This window comes from Phyllostomus discolor, chromosome 1 (assembly GCF_004126475.2).
Source record: "Phyllostomus discolor isolate MPI-MPIP mPhyDis1 chromosome 1, mPhyDis1.pri.v3, whole genome shotgun sequence".
NCBI classification, from domain to species: Eukaryota; Metazoa; Chordata; class Mammalia; order Chiroptera; family Phyllostomidae; genus Phyllostomus; species Phyllostomus discolor.
The window spans coordinates 114,783,467-114,791,458 of NC_040903.2; positions in this window are offsets into that span (position 1 = coordinate 114,783,467).

Consider the following 7,992-nt stretch of genomic DNA (forward strand, 5'->3'; position numbering starts at 1 on the left):
TGGGTGCTAGCTCCGGACTCTGCATGGGGGTGGGGCGATGCTGGTCCCTGTCAGTGCTGCAGGGGGACCTCGCCCTTCTCATCTGCAGCCCTAATTTTTCACTTAGTTCATTCCGAGACCCTGGAGAGTTCTCTTTTTCTTACTGGGATTTCTTCCTTTGTATAATAGAGAAGACGCAGGGAGCTGGCCAGGACAAGCCCCACTCTGCTCGGTGGCTCAGTCTGAGCCGGCCGGGAGCAATGGGGAGGCAGTGCACCTCGAGTTCACTCAGCGTTGGGCTCAAGTCCCTGCCGTCCTGCTACCTGTCTGTGTGACCTCGGACGGGGCATCCGCTGGCCCTCTGAACCTCAGACCCCTGCTCTGTGACGTGGAGGGCATGACCAAGCCCATTTCCTAGAGCTGCTGGGGGGTTAATGAGGTTGTGGGTGTGAAGCTCCAAGCAGAGTTCCTGGCACGGGAGTGGGCCTGAAAATGTTACTCCCTCCTCTGTGACTCATAGGGGCCCTGAAGGGTCTAATAATCTTCTAGAGAAATGAACATTAGGTTTGTGACAGAGACGGCCATCCTCTCTGGACAGCACCAGCCACCCAGACGGCACCCTAGACGTGGCCTAGACCTTCCCCGTCCTGCTTCTCGGCCTGCACCCCACCCCGACCCCCCAGGGAAAATAGGCTCTGCTGTTTGCTGTGTGTGCCCCTCCAGCCCTAAGATCCTGGGCCAGAAGCCTGGGATAAAGGCAGAACCGGACTGGTACCCCCTCCCAGCCCAGCCCTCAGCCACCCCTCATGGAGAGAGGCCCAGTGCTCTCGCGCCTGCTGGGCTGCCAATCGATTGAGTGTGCTCCCGTCCTCGGGCGTGCCATGAATTTTTCATCAAAGGCCTGTAGACTTTGGGAAATGCACAATTAGAAGCCCCATCAATAATGCACCACGTGGAGGCTGCGAGCAGCCAGGCCCAGACGTGCCTGTGTTCTGGCCCTGCTCTGACAGGAGGTGGGCGGCACCAAGTGAAGCCCTTCAGGGTCCTCCCTGGATGCAGATCGAGTGTGGGATTCTAAGGGGGAGGGGAGGACTACCCGAAGAGTGGAGCCTGCCCCCTGAAGCCCCAGTGGGACCTGCTGGGTCTCAGGGGCTCCATCTATAAAATGGGTGCTAAGCAGCCCCTCTCCCCTCTTAAAGTGTGGTAAGACGTAGCAGACAGCTGCTACGAGAATGTCAGGGTTCTCTGTGGGGCCAGTGCATGTGCTTCTTCTTTGGGGTCCTAGGAAGCAGGTGGGCATTAGGCTTGGGTGAGAAGGAAGAGGAGGCGAGCACAGAGATACCTAGTGCCATTGGGGGGCTTTATTCACCCAGTTGGCAGGCAGGGTCCCCGGTGACCCAGCCCCATCACCCCCTAGCCTCACAGCACAACCCCTTTTCCACAAGCATCCGTCCACTTCCTGCTGCCTCAGAACATTCGGGGCGAACAGGTCTGTTCTCTGCGGTCTCTGCCTTTGCAGTTCCTCCCACAACAGGACAGAGGCACCCTCGCCCTGTCTCTGTGATCATCCTTCAGAGCTCACCTCCAGACAAAAGCTTCTCCCACCCTCCTTGCTGGAAGGGGGGGTGACTTCCTTTCCTGCATTTCCAGAGCCTGAACCAGGCAGGTAGTAACAAGCGCTCACCATGGCAGGAAATCTTCTAAACACTTTATATGATCAATTTAACTTCACCGTCCCCCCCGCCCCCCTCTCCCCAAGTAACTGGACAAGGCAGATGCCCATTCTACAGAGGGGGAAAGTGAGGCAGGAAGACGTCAGGGAACTTGTCCCAGTGGGGAACTGCTTCTAGAGTCCATACCCTACCCACCTTCCCAGACCCTGGGGTGGTTCTCCTGTCCTCAACTGGCCTTCATGTCCACAGGGCAGAACTCAAGCTCCTGCTTCCTCACTTACTAGGGCTAGGACCTCCCCTGCTCCCAGCTCAGGGGGGCTCAGGGTGGGGACACTGGCTGTGAACGCCCACTGGCTCTGCTCCCGCACCCTCACCGGCTCTAGGCGTGGCTCCTGCATGCTGAGGCTGACCCTCCCTGCATAGGCCGCCGCAGACACACGGCGGGGAGAAGGGGAGACTAGGGCTGAGGTGTTTCATGCCGCTGACTCGGGCGTGCTGCCAGATCTCTTGGGCCCTGTCTAGCTGTGGGCCTCCATTCCAGAGTGCGTGAGGGTTTGTGGGAATCCAGGGTTCTGTGTCCCTGTCCATGAGGTGTCACAGGGAGCACCTTATGGCCTGGCCTGTGCCCAGAGAGCACAGATCTACATTTTTAAACCCTGTACAGGCAGAAATGCCACCAGTGGCCCTGACACATAATGGAGGTCATGATCATACCCTCCCTCCCGCCCCCCACCCCCCGCCCCCCAGAGTCAGAGCCCAGCCCTGGGCACCCATGCAGGACACATGCAGGACTATCTGCTGCAGAGGACTCACTGTGGTTGCAGCCGCAAGGCTCCTACTGGGGCCCTGGGGTAGGCTCTGGGGCAGGTGCGGCTGAAGGAGGGTGGGAAGGGAGCTGGGTGCCTCCCTGGTTGTGCACTGTCTTTGGCCCTAATGCCTGCCCCTAAGACCTCCAGGACTCTGTCAGTGGGCGGCCAGGGTGGCAGGATGGCGATGCTGCCTGTCCCCCGACACAGGCTAAGGACACTAGGTCCTTCCAGTTTTCTCTCTAGCAGCTCCATGCTCAGGCCCTGTACTGGACAGTGGGAGTACAGATGTGAGCGAGCCCTAGTCTTTGTCCTCTAGGAGCTTGCGTTCTGGTGGACGTGGCAACAGGCACATTATAGCCGTCAGCGAGGCCCCTCGCCACCCCAGGGTACAGGGAGGGGCATAGGGGAGGGCGTCTCAGAGCCAGAATGGGTTTTGAAGGGTGAGTAAGGGTTTGTCAGGTGATAAAGGAGTGATGAAGGGGCATGTTCCCAGCAGAGGGAACAGTAGGAGCAAAGGTGTTAGGTGAGAAGTAACCTGGCATAGTGAGGAAGGGTGGTGGGAGATGAGACTGGTGTGGCCGCAGGGCCTGATCCGGGGGCCTTGAATGCCAGGCTGATGCCCCCTGAGGACCCTGTGATAGTCAGGGGAAGTGGGGGAAGCTAGATGCTGGTACCAAGCATGACCATAAAGACTCTTCTAGGACAGGTCCCGGGCACCTTGGAAATATGCCCGGTGTGCCGTGAGGGCCACCAGAGCCCAGGCAGGGGAGGAGGTTGCCCAGCCCCCCGCAGCGCCTTCGTGCCACAGCTGGCTCAGATTCATATCCTCCAGGGCCAGGACAGCCATGCTGTCTGGGCGTCTGGGCTGGGGGCTGGCAGCCCGGGCTGGCAGCCCAGTGTGTCAGGGCTGGGAGGGGCCAAGATCATCTGGGGGAAAGAACAGCTTCAGAGGTGTAGGGGAGGGATGTCGGCCACCAGCAAGCATGGATGGGGAGATAGCCATGGGCAGGTGAACTTACGGCGTTGCCCTTTCTCAGTTCTTGCATAGTCTACCTGCCTTGGCATCCCTAAGCTGCCAGGCCATGCCCATGCTGCCCCAGAGGGCTGCCTGAGTCCTGACTGCCATGCCACCCTTGCTGTGCGAGAGAAACAGGCTTCACAGTGGCTTCTCCCTGGCTCTGACCCAGTGATTCAATGACATCACTGTTCTTGGAGCAGGGGCCAGAGCCAGTACCAGAAATAGAGACCTGCCTCTTGGACCCTGGGGGCAGCCGGCCTTCCAGGCTCTGAGGGGGCCTTTATAGCTTCCAAGAGTGAGGGGCCAGGGATAAGGAGGGAGCCGAAGGACGAATAAGACTTAGCCCCACCCTCAGGAGTCCTAGACTGAGGCAGGGGGCAGTTCCCCCCCTCGAGGAGCCCTAGTCTGGGGTGGATTCCCCATCTGAGGCAGGTGCCAGGTCCCTTCTCTGGAGCACATCTGAGGAGGAGGCAGGGCCCACACACACTCCATAAGGACACATGTAAAGGACAGATGGTCCCAACAAGTGCAAATTAGTTGAGCGAAACCTGTGCACACAGGCGCTGTGAACAGGCGGGCTGACAGGCGTGTGGGGGGTGGCGGCGGCGCAGAACAGAGGGCGTGAGGAGCTGTAACGAGCACTGATCAATGTCTTGCTGAATCTGCAGCAGGCAGTACAATTATTGACCCAGCCTGTCTATAAATTTCCTGGCCATGTCTCCAGAAACCTTAATTATGGGGCCTCATTACCCCTCACACCTTTGGGCACAGGAGACCAGCCTGAGCCAGAGTGGCTGGTGACACTGTGGCTGGCCTATGGCAACTGAGCAGAGCCCCTGCGGCAAGGGATACCCTGCTGGGATGCCCTGGGGACACGTTTAGGGTCCTGTTACCAAAAAGTAGAGTGGGTAGAGGCTCAGCCTCCAGGCCAACCAAGGTCGGGGGATGGAAGAAAATTAGGAGGTAGGGCACTCAGGGTTTATGTCCCAGTTTTGCCAGTTACTTATGACTCACATGAGCACTTTGCCTCTCTGAGCCCCAGTTTCATCATCTGCACAGTGGGGAGAGGCCTGTGGTAAAGGTTTAGTGGGCAAAGACTTTCTAGGGTTGAGCATAGCACTGAGCAATGGACCGTGTGGGACATCGGTCCTTCTCTCCTCTGTCTACGCCTGAAGCTGTTGAGAAGGAAAACAGCAGCCTCTGATGTCTGCCAGCTGGCCTGCATGCACTGCTAGGCCTTGGTTTTCTCCTGTGGAACATAATTTCACAGCACCCTACAAGACCACTTTCTGACCAGCATGGAGCAAGACAAAAACAAGACCACATGAAATGTGGACATTGTCCAAACCACCAAAATGACCGGATAGCATCCTGCCCTGTATAATCTGAGTGTCTGCTGCTGCCTTACCAAGAGCAGTCTCAGCCTCTTTTCGTTCCTCCTGCCTTTAGGGTAAGATTCACAATTCCCACTCAGAGTTATCATGCCTCCCAAGAGCATCTGACCAGAGATCCTGTGTCCTTGAACTCTCCTCACATCACCTAACTCAGCCTATTCTTTTCTGCCCTTTCTGACACTCTTCCTGACGCACTCTGCACCATCCCCCTGTGGTGGGTGGCCTCCTGGCTGTATGAGCTAATAAACCCAACTTGTTTCAGTTACGGGTGTGTTCCTGGTCATCTTGGCTGGAGAGAACTATGATTCTACCATTAAAACATCATCTCTTTAGTGTGCTCTCCAGGTCTGAATTCTAGGCTCTCCTTTACTCTCCCCCATTTCATTATTTCTCTGAAGGTGTGGGACACCGCTTTTCATTTATTGTCTCCTCCCCAGGCATGGAGAAAAGACCCTGGGAGCAGGACTCTGTGTGTGGGGAGAGGTCCTGGAGCCACCTGCTAAGTCTCTGGTGTGGTGGAAGGGGCTCAGCCAGACGTCTTGGACTTTTGGGGGATTCAGGAAGGCGCAGTGGATGGGGTGGGACTGCGGGCAGGGGAGCTTCAGGTGGGGCCTCCCTTCCCTCTGTTTCAGGCTCATCTTAGCTCCTGGAAAAAGGCAGCACTGGGAGGGCTGGTGGAGAGGGAGGGGTCCACTGTGCCAAATGCCCAAGCCCGGTGGGCCGGCAGAAGCAGACCCCCAGGGCTTGCTGAGGAGAGGCTGATGTGGTTGGGCGGTGCCTTAGGGAACTTGGGCCCAGGACACGTGTGTGTAGGTGTTCATTCCTCAGCACTCACCTGCCTGTTTCTGCCTCTCCAGCCCCATCTAGATTCTTCCCCCTTGCCTAAAGATATTTATTTTTAGAAAGAGGGGAAGAGGAGGAGAAAGAAAGGAAGAGAAACATCAAAGTGTGATTGCCTCTCGCACACCCCCTACTGGGGAACTGGCCTGCAACCCAGGCATGTGCCCTGACTGGGAATTGAATGGGAGACCCTTTGGTTTGCAGGCTGGTGCTCAATCTACTGAGCCACACCAGCCAGGGCTAGATTCTTTTTTAGGGACCATTATGTCTTCTGCACCCCTGCACCCCCATCCTCAGTTGCTAGGCCCTTCCTGCCTTCAGCACAGGCTGGCACATTCTCCCCAGCTCTGCATTACTGGAGACCCCGCTCCATTCTGCAGGGCTCCAGGCTCACCCCAGAACTGCAAAGAGTGTCTGTCTCCTCTTCTGGACTCCTGGGCAATGCTGGAAATCCATGCTCCCCACTTTGCCTTTGGCCACTGGAGCCACAAGACAGTTGGTCCCTTCAGTGCCCCTTCTCACCCAGCTTGTTAGCTGGCCTTTTTTGGCCATTTTCCCTGAATGACTAGCCTTCGTTCATCAGTCCTCCTTGGCCCAGACCCTCACAAATGCCAGCAGCAACGAGGGGAGGGGTCTTCGTAGGGGTGCTCTGTTGCTGGGAGGCACCCTCCCTTCCCAGTCTCTCAGGATGTCTGGGCTCCTGCCCACCTCTAGTCAGTCTCAGAATGCAAATCCTGATGACGCAAACCCTTTGCACCAGGCCCATCTTCAGCCCTGGGACTTCTGAGATCCATGTGTAGTGGAGGAATGGACTCCCCAAGGCAGTGGCTGCTGCTTGTTTGATGTGAGGGCTTTGGAGGGGCTGAGAGGGATGGAATTTGGTCTCTAACCCTCTCCCCCCCCCCAACTCTTCTACACTGTCATCCTCACCCCTGCTGTGAATGATCAGGCATCAGAGTCCCTTCATAGCTCACAGAGGCCTCCCGCCTTGGGGTACAGGTTATCATTTCTGTAGACACTGGCTGGGAGCTGAATAGGAAGCAAACGTCCCCTCTCTGATGAAGGTGTCATTGCTTCTGGCCATGTGGCTGCTTAAGAAGTGGACATTTTCTGTATCCATTGGACTCATTTACTGAGCACCTACTGAGTGCTGGGCACCTGGGGCGGGTGGACAGGGGGTATAAGGCAGACAGAGTAGAGAAGCAAAGGCCTGGAGCTGGAAGTACCGTTCGGGTTGGGTGTGAGTAGAATATTCTGAGTTGGGCACAGACTTCAGAAGTCAGAGGGCCTCAGGCTGAGGGGCTCACAGAACAGGTGAAGGGGTCATGAAAGTGTTGAGAACAGGGACAGCCTACTTTGTGCTTTGGGTAGGTCACCTGGTGGCTGTGTCCTCGGTTGGAGGGGATCAAGTGGGTGGGAGGGCCCCATCTGGACTATCAGCTCCTGGGCCCTGAGGCAGCCTCCTGAGGGAGTCCCTCTGGCCATCCATAGGAGCCTCCCACCCACATAAAGGTGAAGGTAGGAGGGAGGGCCCTCACCTTGGCCTCCACGAGACTCTCCCAGTTGGTGAAGCAGGGCTTGAGTGGGCTCCCCATCCAGCCAGAGGAGGGGGTAAGATGCCTCCAGTTTCTCACACTAGTCCTTGGAGGGGGTCTAGCCCCCTGGCTCTTGCCTCTCCTGGCCCTTCCAAATCCCTGAGCCACCATTCAGCCCTCCCCAGAGTCCACCTTGCTGAGTGACATTTGCATATCTGAGAGTAAAAACAATTCTTTGTAGAAGCTTAGCAGCCATCAGGGCTGCAAAGCCTCCTTTTGTCTGTTTGAGTAAGAGCTGGCTAAAGGCTGAAGGATAATTAGTCCCCCATGGGCAACACTGCCCCCCTCCTTGCAGATTTAAAAGCACAGCCCACCTATTCAATCTGCTTCTAGCTGCTCAGGCCCCCATGGTTCCCACTTATCTCCAGCCCCTCTCCTGCAGCCACCTCCCACCCCCACCCCCATCCTCTGTCCTGGTGTCACTGAGGAGGGGACATCAGCTCCTGGCAGGAACCAATGAATGGCCATTTTATCTGATTAAACTGGGAGTGAACTGGCCTTTCTCTATTATCTTTGGACCTGATTGGATGTTTAACAAGGAATGTAGTGTGTGTGCATGTGCAAGCACACAGGCGCACAGAGAGGGCTTTTCTAGTCCATGTCAGGAGGAAATTGGATTGTACTGAAAAGCATTTAATCTGAGCTCAGGAGTCCACCCTAATGGAGTCACTAGGCTGGGGGAGG